The sequence below is a fragment of the Odocoileus virginianus genome, chromosome 27 (genome assembly GCF_023699985.2).
Source record: "Odocoileus virginianus isolate 20LAN1187 ecotype Illinois chromosome 27, Ovbor_1.2, whole genome shotgun sequence".
Classification (NCBI taxonomy): Eukaryota; Metazoa; Chordata; class Mammalia; order Artiodactyla; family Cervidae; genus Odocoileus; species Odocoileus virginianus.
Genome location: NC_069700.1, coordinates 9,668,593 through 9,683,919, shown reverse-complemented (window position 1 = coordinate 9,683,919; position 15,327 = coordinate 9,668,593). Strand labels below are relative to the sequence as shown.

At 40.3% G+C, this 15,327-nt stretch overlaps 1 protein-coding gene across 13 annotated transcripts in view; it reads left to right on the top strand.

The window, feature by feature from the left end:
- ATXN1 (ataxin 1) overlaps positions 1-15,327 on the top strand; it is a 402,928-nt gene that overhangs the window by 77,342 nt on the left and 310,259 nt on the right. Inside the window, exon 1 of one of the 13 annotated variants that reach the window (XM_070456172.1) lies at positions 1,128-1,220. The exons of the other annotated variants lie outside the window; for them this stretch is intronic. The gene's annotated coding sequence lies outside the window, so the exon portion shown is untranslated. Of the gene's footprint in view, positions 1-1,127; positions 1,221-15,327 lie in introns of those variants that run through there. 13 annotated transcript variants of the gene reach the window in all.

Here is a 15,327-nt window from a genome sequence, read left to right as displayed (position 1 = left end):
TATTTACCATCCTTTAATTAACGTGTTTTCTTGATGTTGTACTTGGGGCTGTAAGCTCTTTATAACATGAGAACTGTATTGGCTTAACTAATGGTACCTACTTAATAAATGGAAGTGATGGTAACTGTTTAATAGGTACTTTACATTTTTAACTTTACAAATATTTAAAAAAGCCCTATCTTTTCACATTTGTTTACATTTCAAATAGGTATCTTTTTCATTTTTCCTTAGAGGAAATGATAATACTGCATATGCATTTCCAAACTATGCATATTTCTTCTTCTTTCCTCTTAGGAGTTTTTATTCATTCTTTCAGTAAATTTTACAGAGTATGTGCTCTGGGCTGCATATTCCCCAGGTCCAGGGAGTATCATAGTGAACTAGACAGACCAGGTCCCTATGCTCAGGAGCTTTGCCCTGAGACCATGGTGAAAGGAACATGTCAAGAGTTGGGATCTGCTTCCAAAGGAACGTTTCTGTGATACGTTCCACGAGATTCCGGCCAGAAATTGTCCTCATCAGTGCAGAGTACATGAGGCTTGTATCACAGATTTCATCATGCACTTAAATGCAGGGAACAGTACAAGTGGTGTTTGCAAGCTCTGAAAGCATAAGTTGTCTTTCGGCTCTTTTCTTATTGTCTCTCTTATCTCGCGCCTTTCCTTTGTTGCATTCTCAGTTTTCATAGCTTAGTCATTATCTCCTAGTCCTTTCCTAAAATGTAATCGGGTGACCTAAGGGCAGGAAGGTTGTCTGAATGGCACCAGCATGATTTATGAAGGGGCTTGGATGTGAAAGTTTGCCACGCTGGATAGTCAGGTCTGACTTGAGGCAGTGCTAACCCAATTTGTGTCCAGTAAACTATATCTGGGCAAGTCACTCTTTGTTACCTCCATTTTCTTGTTATTGGTGTCAGAAGTTGCAGTAACATCATTTTCTAAATTCCCTGCCAATGCTGCAATTCTGTGATTCAGATATTCCTGAAAAGTTGAGTGTACTTTTTTTTTTTTTTTCAGTAAGTAGAAATCTATTTTCCAATGAGCCTGGAAATCTATTTTGCAATTATTCTCTCCCCAGGGTTTACAACTTATCAGCTGTGTGTTGTGGCTTCCAACTCTGTGACTGCTCTAAGCCCATCAAGAGGTTAATTACTTGTAAAGAATAAGGAGCTGCTGGAGACCTGTCACACATCCAGGAGCGCTTTGGAGTTTACCTCCTCGGTAATGTGAATAAACAAATGTCCGCCACGTATCTAGTTTCCAAGTGGAGGCATGACAGTACTGGGCTGTGTAGCCTGGAGAAGGTCAAGTTGCCGATGGCACTGAGTACTGAATATCATGATCCATCAGGACTGCCCGTATTCTCCGAGAGCTTCTCCAACCAGAGAACAAATAATACTTAAAAAAAAAAAAAACAACTTATTCCTCCATGGTTTACTATTTAAACTTTTTAAAATTTTTAAAATTGAAATATAGTTAATTTGTAGTGTTTCAGATATACAGGAAAATGATTCAGTTATATATAAGTATTTAGTTATATATATATATATATATTCATTTTTGGATTCTTTTCCATTATAAATTAGTACAAGATGTTGACTATAGTTTCTTGTACTATACAGTAGGTCTTAAATAGTACCATTTTTTATTGTTTCATCTTGTTCTCCCGTAGCTGCTAAAACCTCCAAATGAGGAAACAAATGAGAACATTTGTCAAAAAGCATTCTAATTGCCAACACAGTTCATCTTCTTTCCCATTCTTTTCAGTCTGGAGTGGAATAGCCCCAGGCCTTTAAACTTGCTTTCCTATGACTTAAGCAGTCCCAAGCATTTTAGTCCCATAATACTGCCTGACTCACAGGCTCTGTCCTGAAGGGTATTGTCTTGATTTGCTTTAAAATATACCAGACAGGAAATTCCTGCTGCATATAGGAAAGGTATATGTTTACACGCACACACGCACACCACCAAGCATATCTATTTTCATGCTTCCTTTCAGTAAAGCATTGAGAGGAAGGAAGAAGAGTTATTTAACCAGCTTTTGGTAGTTGTCAGGCATGTCATTAGTGGGAATCTCAAGATGTTAAATTTAATTTTTGAAGTAGTTTATTGGTAGTTCTAGAATGGCAGTGCTTTTTAGGTAGCGCCATTGCTTCCCTGGTAGCTCAGATGGTAAAGAATCTTCCTATAATGCAGGAGACTTGTGTTCAATCCCTGGGTCGAGAAGATCCCCTAAAGGAGGGAATGGCAATCCACTCCAGTATTCTTGCCTGGAGAATTCCTTGGACAGAGGAGCCTGGCAGGCTATACAGTTCATGGGGTCGCAAAGAGTTGGACATAACTGAGTAGCTAACATTTTCATTTTCATTTGTTATTGAGCAGGACATCAAGGGTCACCAGGAATATTCTGTAGAAAGTGGGTGTATAAGGAATTCCTTCTTTTCCCCATTCCCCTTACTTTATTTTTTGGTTTGCTGTAGTATGTTGAGCGAGGATGGGTTATATTCCATCCACAGCATGTTACAACTTGTCGAAAATTACTCAGCCTTCAATGTTAACGTGCTTCAGTGTTGAACAGGTACTCACTTAACCATTTGTGAGTTTCCTTGGAGAACCGTGGGCAAAGGCCAGAGCCAGAAGTTTTGCCTGTCTCTGATATAGAGGCCTCAACCAGGAAAGCCTTGAACTCTTAACTGAGTTGGTAAACTAGTACCACCTTATCTCTGGAGTTAAGCTTAGAGCCCTCTTTCTTCTTATTCTTTCTGTGACTTCAGAGCTATTTCAAGAATTATTTCTTGGGGCTTCCCTGTTGGTCCATTAGCTAAGATTCTACCACTTGAGCCTGGGTTTGATCCCCAGTCAGAGAACTAGATCCCAAATGCTCAGCTAAGACCAGCATAGCCAAAAAAAAAAAAAGAAATATTTCTTCTAAGAAAAATTATTCACTTGTACCATGTGTGTTTCTCAGGTTATAGGAGAGGGATGGGCTCCCAAGAGACAGACATTTCATCAGTCCATTTTTTTTTTTTTTTAAAAGAAAGTTCTTTAAGAAAAGCCACTAAATGATATGTTTCATATTCTTGGAAATTCATCAAGGTTGTTTTGGCCTACTGTCTCCTATCTGACTGCTTTTTACTTTAGGTAACCGCTGTGATACAATTGCCTGGAGTTTGAAAATAAGTTGAAGAGCTGATGCTATTAGTAAGTTCTCAACTGTTGGTGCTGTGGGAACCCAGTGGGCATAATCCACAAGTGGTCCCTGGAGGAACTGAGTTTTCATGGGAATGTCACATACCTTTGCTGCTAGAAGCATGATGGTGTTAAAGGTGGCTACATAAAGGACAGTTTCTGTATGCCTTATATTGGATTTGATGAGGACTTCTGACAGAGGTTTTTTTTTAGCCTCTTAGTTGCTATGGCAATACTGATTTTTACAGAGGTTTGGTGACCTCTACAAGTACCAGATAAAGTCAGGTATGATAAAGGAAGCCATATGTGTCCTAAGTACAGATATATAGATTGAATTTATATGCATGTTTGCCTTCATTCTCCATAGTGCTTCTTATCGTGTGTGTGTGTGTGTGTGTGTGTGTGGTTCTTCTTTTATCCAGGCTTCTTGAGGAAAAAAAAAAAAAAAGACGCTGATTCATAGTATCATTGTCTTTTTGTTTTCCCAGGAAAACTCTGAGTTTGTTTCTAAATTCATTTTTCTATAATCCTGAGTTTAATCTCTCCAGATAAATCTTTTTTTGTTCCCCCTCTTGCAGACACAAGGCACTTTACTTTGTTTGTTAATAGAAGTCAGGTTCATCTCAAAGAATTAGAAGAAATGCTAGTAATTTCTTAGGGCTCGTAAGTATGATTTTTTTTCCCACTTGTTTCTTTATATCGATTCCGCACGTAGAGCAAACGAGCTCCCCCTTGTTTCTTAATATATTGCCCTTTATGGACTTTCGTTTTAGGTGTCTGAAGGTGAGATTGGAAGATTCTAAGAATTTACTGGTTATATCAGATGGTCTAGTCACTACCAAATATATTACCGTATCTGTGAAGTAAACCCTTGTGGAATTTTCTCATGACAAAAGTAGAAAGTTTAATTTTGGAGATGAAGCGGTTTTTCAGATGTATTAACTAGATTCTTTACAGGGAGATGAGAGGTACTTTTCAATGGAACATTTCTCATGTACTAGCCATGGATGGCTTGGCTTCCTGGTTGTAATTACATGCCAAAGGCTTGGTGGTTATTATTTTAGAAGTTGAGTTCATCATGGATTCCCCAAGCACGAAGAGTAGTGTACCCTGATTGTCCACATTAAGATTGTAATTCCATCCAGGGTTTACGGTGTCATCATAGAAACTAGATGGAATTACAGCCCCAGGCACATTTTGGAAGACTATTTATTGACGTGCTTTATAAAGTTAAATAATTTTGTAATGGGATTTAGAAACATAATCCTGGCCACATAGAAAGTTCTCAGTAAATATTTGTTGTTTATTTGATTGACTTAATTTACACCTTTAAATAAACTTTTTTTTTTTTTTTTAAAGTCTGGGAGGGTTGTACTTAGAAGTATTTGTAGGGCTTAAAAGAAATCTTATCGGAAAAGGCTCTTAAGGTTTTTCTGCATGTTATTGATGGAAAAAAATTGGCCCTCCATATGAATATGTTAGTAATCTTCTTTGTTTCTAGCTTGAAGTATAATATTGAGTGGGTCTAGTGTCCAAGACGGAGAAGGCAATGGCACCCCACTCCAGTACTCTTGCCTGGAAAATCCCATGGATGCAGGAGCCTGGTAGGCTGCGGTCCGTGGGGTCGCTAAGAGTCAGACATGACTGAGCAACTTCACTTTCACTTTTCACTTTCACACATTGGAGAAGGAAATGGCAACCCACTCCAGTGTTCTTGCCTGGAGATCCCAGGGACGGGGGAGCCTGGTGGGCTGCCGTCTATGGGATCACACAGAGTGTGATCGAACACGACTGAAGTGACTTAGCAGCAGCAGTGTCCAAGAATCTTTATTTTCAGCAACTTTGACTATCCTGTGTATTTCGTCTTATGTAAACATCTGTTTCCAGCATAATTCTCGAAAACCTGTGTGTCTCATACCTTTGAGGTGGACCCCTATGAGGGAAATAACTACACAACCAGAAATTCTCGTGTCTGTTGGAATAGCAAATGGGTGCTTTTCTATTTAACCTTAATTAGAGCAAGAACTGTGAGAATAATTCACTAATTCATGGTGTGTTACCAGACTGGAAATGGCCTCTGTTTTTCATGCTTCTGGACACAGTACTTCAGAAGACTATAAGGTTGGAAGTTCAGAAGGAGACATTGTATATTTCAGAATCTGATATGGTTTTAAAATTTTAGAGTCTGTGTTATTTACTGTAGGATGATTATATATAATCTTTATAACAAGGTATTACTGGAAGCACTATTGCCTGTACCATCATGCCCTGCAAGATATAGTATTAAGAAGCTAAAAGTCAATATGTTTTGAGTAATTTTTTGAATTTGCATTCTTGTGAATTTGTAGGCATGTATGAAAGATTATACAAAAATACAGAAATTAAAAAAATACAAACATTTCAATTAAGGAAATTTGGCATTATATTCTTTTAATTATCCAAAATAGTTCAAATTTGTATGCAATTATATTAACCATCTTAACCATCTATTACTTAAATTTTTTGTTCCTGGAACTCTTCCATTTTTAAAAGTTTGTATATAGACTAGAGATAGTAAATACATATACAGGTGGAGCTAAAGTTAATACTTTCTACTCTCAAAAGAACTAACTGAAAAAGAAAAGATCTCACTTATATTTTTGTTGAGGGGCTTTGTACCACTTGAAGCATGTTTCAGCTTTTAACAGTTTAAAGGTTGAGCAATGACCTGTTTCTCTGTTTCCTGATTTGTTGCCATGCAGTAAAGACTAACTTCTTTTTTTAATCACCTGTACACAATGAATACCTGTAAACATTTAATATCAGCTGTGTAAGTTAGATGCAGACCTAACAAAGTCTGACTTCTTGATGCATTTTACCACGAGCAGAGAGCAAGCTTCTCCAGCTTCTAACAGGGAAGACTGCTGGGTTTTACATAAGTTGACTTTAAAAGTGGTGGTTTTTTGGCATGTGGTGTGGGTGCAGCAGTAATCCTGAGCCTGCCTTTCAAAATGTGCAGAGATGCGTCCGGGTCTGTGGGCGGGGGAACCACCTCTGTGCCCTCACTTGTTACTCATTCAATTGTTCCTCACCATGAAAGGGAAAACCCAGAGCTCTGTACCCAACTCCTTCTCAATAATGGGGGTGGGGGAGAGGGGCTGGAGATGCCACGATCATTTGGCCAGAGGCTTCATTTTAGAATAGTTTAGCAAAATGCAGTTTTATTATTTGACTTCCAGTGTGTGCATGCTTAGTCGCTTCAGTCGTGTCCAACTCTCTGTGATCTTATGGACCACGGCCTGCCAGACTCCTCTGTCCATGGGATTCTCCAGGCAAGAATACTGGAGTGGGTTGCCATTTCCTTCTCCAGTGTGTATTCCAAGCTAATGTATAAATGACACGAGTGATGAAAATGGAGTATAGTAGTGAACAAAATTTCCTATGTACTTACGAGTTCACCTGGTATGACAGTGAAAGCTTTTAACTTTCTTTTCTCACATAATAATTCCTGGAGCTGTAAGCTGACGGGGGTGTGTATGTGTGTGTTTTGTTTGCAGTAGTTAGCAAATATGCCGGTCCGTTGATTATTTCCTAGGTTTTCAGAAAGAAACTTTCATTCAGTATACCTCTGTGAAGTCTCCATCCACCTTTAGAACATGAAGGTGAATTAATGAGGAGTCCTTTATTCTGTTAGAAAACACTCCTAGGAAGGTGACACTTCACTCGCATATAAGACTCTAAAAATGTAGAGGTTGTATAATGAATTCAAAGAAATTGAATTATGTATTCATTAAGAAGGCATTATCCTTATTAGCAGAGACTCCACGATTATGGTCTTGCAGAAGGCTAAATCCTTAGGAAGGAGCAGGAAAGAGTGTCGCTGGCCTGGCACAGCAGGGGTTAGGGTGAAGTCTCTGGCCTGTCATTAACTGTTGTGTGGCCTTTGGCAAATAACCTAACTTCTCTGGACCTTAGGAAAATGAGGAAGTTGGATTACATCAGTGGTTTTCAAATGTGGCTTCAGAAGCCCCTGGAGAATTCTAGGCCTCCCACCAGCCTCTGCTGAATGAGCCAGAGACTTGGGGGTGGGGGGCGGGGAGTGGGCAGTGAGCAGAGGTTGAGACCCAGGGATCTCTAAATTAGAGTTTCAGTTCATGAAGCCACAAAATCAAATGATCTTTAAGAGCACTTCCAACTCTTCTGTTTCAGTCCCTATAAAAAAATAGCTCTTGATCATCCAGTAAGGAATTAAGCCTCTCATAAGAGAGAGTTTTAAATGAGAAGGTGGGGGGGGGGGGGATGGATTCATCATCTCCGAAGGCTGCAGCTTTCCTGCTGTCAGAGGAGTCTAAGATCTTCCCAAAGGAACAGAGATGAGAGCTGAGAAAGGTGATTTCTCTCTACCATGTCCCCTGTGAAGAGAAACTTAGGAGATGAGAGAAGAAAATCCCTGGAGTCAAGATACTGCTAGATGTCCCCATGCCTTCGCGCTATCCCCCAAGGGCTGATTTGTCGGCCCTGTGGTCTGCATCTGCGTTAACAGTCAGATGATGAAAAAGTGGCCGTATACTGTCCTGGTGTCAGACCGCGGGGGCGCCAGGAGAAGAAGTGTGGCGCGGACCAGACCCCTGCCAGGGGTGCTGACAGCTCCTTGGCACCTGGAGGCACAGCCTCCGCCCCGACCTCTGGGCACAGATAGTATCTCAGGGGAATGGGGACGGGGCCGGTGGGGAGGAAAGGAGAGTCGCAGGGATCCGAGGTGGTAATATCCATAGTGGCGGCCGAGCAGTTTGCCAAGAAGAAAATGCTGGCACTAAGTTGCCAAGCATGTTTGTACTAGAATGGAGTTCAGACATTCAAACAGAGCACTGTCTGTTTGCAAGGACTCATGTGAAAGGTTTGTTTGTCCCAAGCTGAAATCCAGGAGGAGTCTGTCTGTCAGAAACACTCTCAGGTCGTCTTCAAGCCCCCTTGAATCTGATCTCCAAAAGAGGGGAGACAGAGGACTCGAGTTTTCAGCTCTCTAGTGAAGAACGAGATGTTTTTCTTCTAGACGTCGCTGCCTGTGAGAATTAAGGAGAGCTCTCTGTCAAAAGTTGCTGCGGGAGGGTTAACAGAGGTGGAAAGTTGAAATAACCTTAAAGGCACAGAAGCTGAGAAACTGTCCTCTTCATCCCCACAGCCACAATTAGTTTTGGAAGGCTGTCTGTGCAGAGACTCAGGGCCGTTCATTTAGAAAGCAGCTGTGTTGGATGCCTCCCGTGTGTTGGCCCATTGGGTACCATATCTCTTCTGTACCTCGTCTCCATCCAAGGTGAAGAAAGCTGTATCTTTCTTGAAGCTAGACTGATGAATGGACATCTAGTTTTGCACTCTGAACACACCAGCAAGTGATTGGTGACCTTACAGAAGGAGTCCTTTTTGGTAAATAGCCTGATACATATTTTTAAGGGCCTGATGGAAGAAGGCAAAGGATGCCTTTTCTTTTCTCTCATGTTTTGGAAACCTGGATCTCATCAACCTTCTGGTTGGTTTTGGCTGTTAAGGCTCCTTATGCCAGAGCCAGTGCAAGCCAGGTTTCTGAGGTTCCTCCTGACTCATGTTGGCAGCCTCTTAAAAATAACTGTCGCTCCAAGTTCAGCTTAAATATATAACTCAACAAATAAATACATATAAAGTATATGAATAGAAGTAGGAAAGTGTGGATTAATAGACCAAAAAGTATCAGTTGTGCCATGAAAAATACTATAAAACACTCTTACGAAGGTTCTTGCTCATGTTATTACTTGTGCAGCAAATGTAGAGGCGCTGACCCACTTCTCATGACCGATCATTTCAGATTTCTCTGCTGGGAGGTTGCGAACTGCCAACTCCTTGCAGATTTCCTTGATGTCATGTATGCCGTTGGTTTATCCCAGGCAGTACATGTGGAAATGGTTCAGCACTCAACCGCTTTATCAGTGGTTCTCTGATAAAAAGAGATTGTGTGACCTCCCCTTCAATGTTCCTTCTTTTCTTTCGTGAATGTCCTTTGTTGCTTCAAATGAGAAATCCTCGAATATCAAATTGCATGATTATTGCTGATTTTGAAAATGAAAAGTGAGAACAGAGAGTGGAAAGGAGGAGGGAGATGCTTCGTGTGGGAGCTGATGTTCACTGTGTTTGGATACAGATGTGGGCACATATTGTGGGGGGGGCCCTCTGAAGGCGAATCAGCTGCTGCCCGAGAATGAGGTCAGGACTCAGGAGTTCTGGGCCTTTGGCGGCTGCAGTCCCTCGAGTTTTGGGGACGTTACCGTTCAGGGGATAGGTGACATCAAGCAGGATTTTCTGGCGGTTGTTTGTTGTACGGGGAGCTCTCCTTTTCAGGTCCCAGCTGCGTTCAGAAGAGTCAACGTGGGTACTTTCATCACGCATCTTTTTTCCCTCCCAGCCTCTGTTATCTGCCACATGTATGTTTTCTTTGGCATTGAAGCACAGCGTTCTTAAAATTGCTGACAAATAATCTCCATTTCACATTTTGCTGGCACTGTGGTCTCACTGTAAATGCTCCCGGTATGTTCTTGGGAAGTTGCATAATTGCAGCTACTCGAGTTGACTGTGCAATATGTTCAGTGACTAATGGCCTAATCAGGACTTGAAAAATATATAAACAGTTCAACAGAAGCCATTGATTCACTGAGCTCTTTTCAGCCAGACAAGGGTGAGCTAATGGGAACGGGAAAGACGGAGGTGTGCAGCCGCAGCTGCGTCTTGGGGACTGAAGTCAGAGCCTGCCCGCAAAGCCCGCAAACCGCTGCAGCCTTGCTTGTTGGGGGTGCGTCATCGTTCACTGTCCCCCGCGTTGAGTCTGGAGTGCCCCAGGGTCATGCTGAGTGGCTCTCACGGGTGTTCCTTACGTGCAGGTTACACCTGTGGCACCTCTGTGCCTTTCCTCTAAACGGTGCTCTGGAGAGGCTGCTGGTCTACGTGTCCTCTGTGGCGTCATCCTGGGGTCTGAGGCTAGAATGACAGCAGAAACCATGCCAGCCTGGCTGCAAGACTTACCTGGGCACATGGTTGATTGACATGTTCTGTCATCCTCAGCGGCACCTTTCCTTCCAAAATGTGCGGCTGAGATGCACAGAGGGAGAGACTTACCAAGGAACTGAGTAGCCCCGCCCCCAAAATGAAAGGATCCCCAGAAAAGTTCAGCAGGAGTATCAGTCATCAGTATCTCATCTCCTTTCCTTAGGGATTTATTAGAGAGCCCCTAAATTCTATACCTCTTCCCCCATCCATCCCTTTCCCATACAAAATTTTTTTCTTAGCTCCACCACCAATTGAATGTTTCAATTTTTCGATGACATCCTTCAATCTCTAGAAGCTAGTCTCTCCTTGATGTAATAATTCAAATCATTCCTAATTAAAACATTAGGAATTTGGTGTTTTCTAAAATGATCGACTGTTTCCCTAGGCACATGCTAATTCATTCATAAAGAAAAAAAAATAAAGAGAGTCCTTTCACGCGTTCTGTGTCCCACATTCGTGGTAATGCTCACCCTTCTTTCTGGCTGTTTAAGAATTAAATGGCCAGTGGGCTTCTTTGTGGGTAATAGTGAATAAAACTCATCAATGTGATTTGTTTCACTTTAAAGTTTTAAAGCTGCTGGAGTGGAGGTATAATGGATGAGAATTTATTTTGGAGCGCAGGACACTGTGGACCAGAAAATGAAAAGGAAGAAAGGGGAGGAGTAGAAAGAGGTGCTGGGGTGCTGAGCAGACTTCTGGGGGCTGCTGTAAACAGTAGCTTTGTCCCAGGGCTGCCTGCACAGGATAAGTTCTTGTCTGCTCTTGCCAGAAATCTGGGGTACAGAGCCAGGAGCCAGGACAGCATCCTCATCTAACTTAAGTCCTTCACATTCTGTTAGAGTTTTATTATCTGTACCTCATTGGGGAGACCAGGGGTAAAATACTCCAAATCAGAGGAGAAGCAAGGGAAAACAAAAATACAGGCATGAAGGACCTTGGAAAATCTTTGGTACTTACTTGGTTACATGTTTCATTTTTCAAACTCGCAACCAGATTTGGTTTGTTTTAAAGAAAAGACTTTTAAAGTTACCCTTCATGCCACAGCATTAAGAACACAAGATATGAAGCCACAATTTTTTAAACAACAATAACAATAAATTTATTAATAGGCATTAGAGTTAAAGGGTTTCCTGTTACAACAGAATGAATTAAAACCTGCTGGAAAACACGGCCACGTTAGCATCCTTCAGCTAATTCTTGCCTTTCACTCGAGGGATGTAATAATAAGAGAGGAATGGTTTGAATGTTTGGACATTATTGTGTGTCCCTCTGATGAGTCTGACTCAGTGGGTCCCAGACTTCTGTGGATGTGAAAGTTGCTGTCACGTGTTGTCTATACAAAATCATGTTTGCAGTGCCTTATGGGAAAGATCAGGGGTTTTCAAAGTGCATTTGAATTATATATGACATTTGTTTAATGTTTGAACTTAACCTCCCACATAAAGATTGACTCTACTATTTTACTCCCTCCCTCCCTCCTTCCCTCCTTTCCTTACCTCCTTGCCTTTTTTGGGGAATATTATAGATTTAATTTTAGTTTTTTAAAATTAATTTTCATTGGTGTATAGTTGCTTCACAATGTTGTTAGTTTCTACTGTTTAGCACAGTTAATCAGACACACACATACATGTATCCCCTCTTTTTTCAAAAAAGATTAACTTTTTTCTTCCCTTCCTCTGTCCCTCCCTGTTTGGTAGTTTCAATTCTACAGATCTCTGGTTTTTTTTTTTATTATTATTTTATTATTATTTTTTTTTTTTGGTGAAATTAAAATAGTGGTGTCAATTTGTATTCAAACCAGAACCTTACTAGCTTGCTGAATATTCAGATCTCTTAGAGAAAATAATGAAAATATGCAGTAAAAGTCTATCTGAATTCCCCATCCTGTGTTCCTACTCAGCTTTCTGTCTTCATTTTCTCATTTTTAGCTGGAAAAGTGTACCAGCCAAAAGACAGCCAGGTTCTTTGTGAAGCAAAGCATATCAAACCATCTGTAGATAAAAAATAACATTTTAGCCTAAAAGCCACCTTCTGATATAAGACGGAATGAAAATTATAATGATTGATAGAGTATACGGTATTAAGAATTTGAAAATAAGATTTTCCTATAAATAACTCAAGATATTCCACGTAAGTCAAGACTTATGTTATACAGATATGTGCATTTTCTCAAAAATCAAGAGAAATTAAACTAGTACCCAAGAAGTTGGGTTATGAAGTAAGAATGTCAGTGAAAATCCTGAAAGTAATTTAAACATTGACATTGTACATATTTCACTTATATCTGTCACAGAAGATTAATTTTACCCTGCACTTTTGCCATGTGACATCAACCCCATTAATTTATTTCTGTCATCTCTGGTTGGCAAAATTAAAATAATTCAGTCCTATAAAGAAGCCTTTTTTGCCATTGTCAAAATTCAGTGGCACAAATGAAAGCTACAGCTAAAGTTATTGCCAGAATTTAGGGGAAAAAAAACCAAACAAACAACATTTTGGCTCAAACAGAAGGTCTTTCAGGCAAACAGTCATGGATGAAAGTTGCAAGAAAAAAATAAAAAAACTCGTAAGTTCAGCATGCACCAAACATTTTCAGACAACCATTTAGTGTCTAAAAATTTCACAGTTTGAAGTGCATGATAGATACAGAAAACAGGGCATGATGGTTGAGGAAAATAGTGAATTAAGAGCAGTAACAGGAAATTGTAAACAATTTTTTTCTGAATTTCATCAATTGCTTTTTGCTTACATTCACAATTAGTTATCTATTGAAAAACAAATGCAGGTGAACATTTAGCTTCTTAAAAAGGAATTAGCTGCTTGAAAAGACAAATGTTCCTGTTGAATTTACCTGAAGAGTAACTCTCCAAACACTATTGTGAAAACACATCAACCTTCGCCAGTATGAATGAAGCAGGATACAAGTAAAATGGGTAGAATAAACAGGATTTGGAGAAAAATCCTAATATACAGGGTTAAATTTAAAAAAAATTAATTCAACCCTTCTAATACTGTTTAGACATTTATAACAAAATACTTCAAAAATAAGCTTGTGATAAGGCATTCTTTATAGTAAAATCTTTTTGCACGTGTTTGATGCTAGTCCTAGAATAGATTTGCCTGCAAGCTGGCTTTTGATCTTACCTGTGTAATATCCAGGTAGTATATTAAATTCCCCCCTCCTCAATATTGTTTTCTCCAATAGCTAGCCATGTGTGAGAAAGCTCTGAGAAACCACTCTAGACCTAATGATGAGGGTACAGAGGGAAAATAAGCCAAGATTCAAAATGATAATTTCATGTCGAGTGTTATCATCAGACATCTCAAGAATTACATGACTTTTAAAAATAAGTGTTGTGGGCCAAGCGTTTTGTGACTCCCTGTCTTCTTATCCAGGTGGGGTTTTCAAACTTTGTTCATACTGGGAAGGGGGATTTAAAAATAGAAGACGCCTTCCCCCAGTCTGCACATAATTAATACCTGTGTTCCAACTTGGAGCCCGTCACTTGCCAAGTTCATTGCTTGTCATTTCCCAGGACTCCTCCGCGATCCCCTGATTCACGCCTTATTGTTTGTTTACAGGTTTGTCTCCCTGCCTAAGGGTGGAGAGCTTTTTTAGGACAAGGACAAACTCTTGTACATTTTCCGTGATGCTTTATGCCCTGTGGCCACTCAGACGCTATTCATTGATTTTTTTAAAAAATTGCTAGCTAGTAAGTGAAAATAAAAGAGCCAAATGAGGTAAAAGCTCAGATCTGAAATGCTAACAAAATCAGGTAGGGGTGCCGTGTGCACAGGATAAAATGAACTTGCTATTCTAGATCCTGTGGTGGACTAGAAGAAAATCAATGATTGATGCTCGCATAAAACTTGTCTTGGTCAGCTGAACGTTCCAGAGCAGAGGCCAATATTGTAGTTAAATCTGTTCTGGAGATGGAACAAACCAAAACATTTGAACCAAAAAGAATCACACTGAAATTCTTTGGTCACCATGAGCCATCCACAACGGAAAATGTAATTTGTGAGTTGGGAGTTAGGGTGGGAAACCCAAGTTTATATCCTTTTTTATGGAAAAAATACCTATTCTGCCACTTGTACTGCTTTCTTTTATGGCTCTGCCATTGTTTATTATTATTTGTTATTATTGACTGTTTATTCTCCCACCACTACATGAAGAGTGCAAGGACCATATATTATTCATATCCTTGGGGCCTAGGTACTCAGCAAATGCTGAATGAGGAAATAAGATGTTTCAATTTCCCTAGCAGTGAGCAAGATACATAAAACTGGTGCTAAGACTAACAAGAATTGGTTTCATATGCTAGTAACTGTGGGTTTAGAAATAAGGAGCTACTATATACATTATTTTTTGAAAAGTGTGTTGTATACCTGAGTAACTTTCAAAGTAAAAATTACAGATACGGGGTATTAAATCTGGCAGGGACCAAAGCTCTGTTGCTCAATCCTTTTAAGAGCATCACCCAGCTTTTTTCCATGAGCCAGATAAAAGCTGTTTGTTAGGAGACAGTCTTTGGGAATCTTAGCTTGTATGTATTTCCACCTGATTGTAAACTCACCCACCCTTTGTACTTTAGTATCAAAGGTGCTGTCATCATCAGCTTGATGGGGGGGGTGGGGGCGGGTAGCCAGATTGGAGACACAGTCTCCATGCTGTTATCTGTCTTGATGTTTTCATTCATCATGTAACACTTTAGAGTTTGGTATTTTGCATATTGAAGACAGTACGTATGATGTCTGAGTTTCTCTTCTCCCCACCCCATCCTGTCATCTTCTTTCCTGGCAGCTCCTGCACCCAATTTTACATAGCAAAGAAGAGACTTGTTGGTGATCCAGTGGTTAAGAATCCACGTTGCGATGCAAGGGACAGGGGCTTAATACCTGGTTGGGAGCTAAGACCCGGCATCCCGTGGAGCAACTAAGCCTGAGTGCCACAACTAGAGAGGGTGCACCGTGACGCACAAAGCCCCCTCACGGTTCAGTGAAGACCCCACATGCTGCAACGAAGACCCGACACAGCCAAATCAATAAATAAATTAACATTAGAAATAAATAGCATAGGGGATTCATC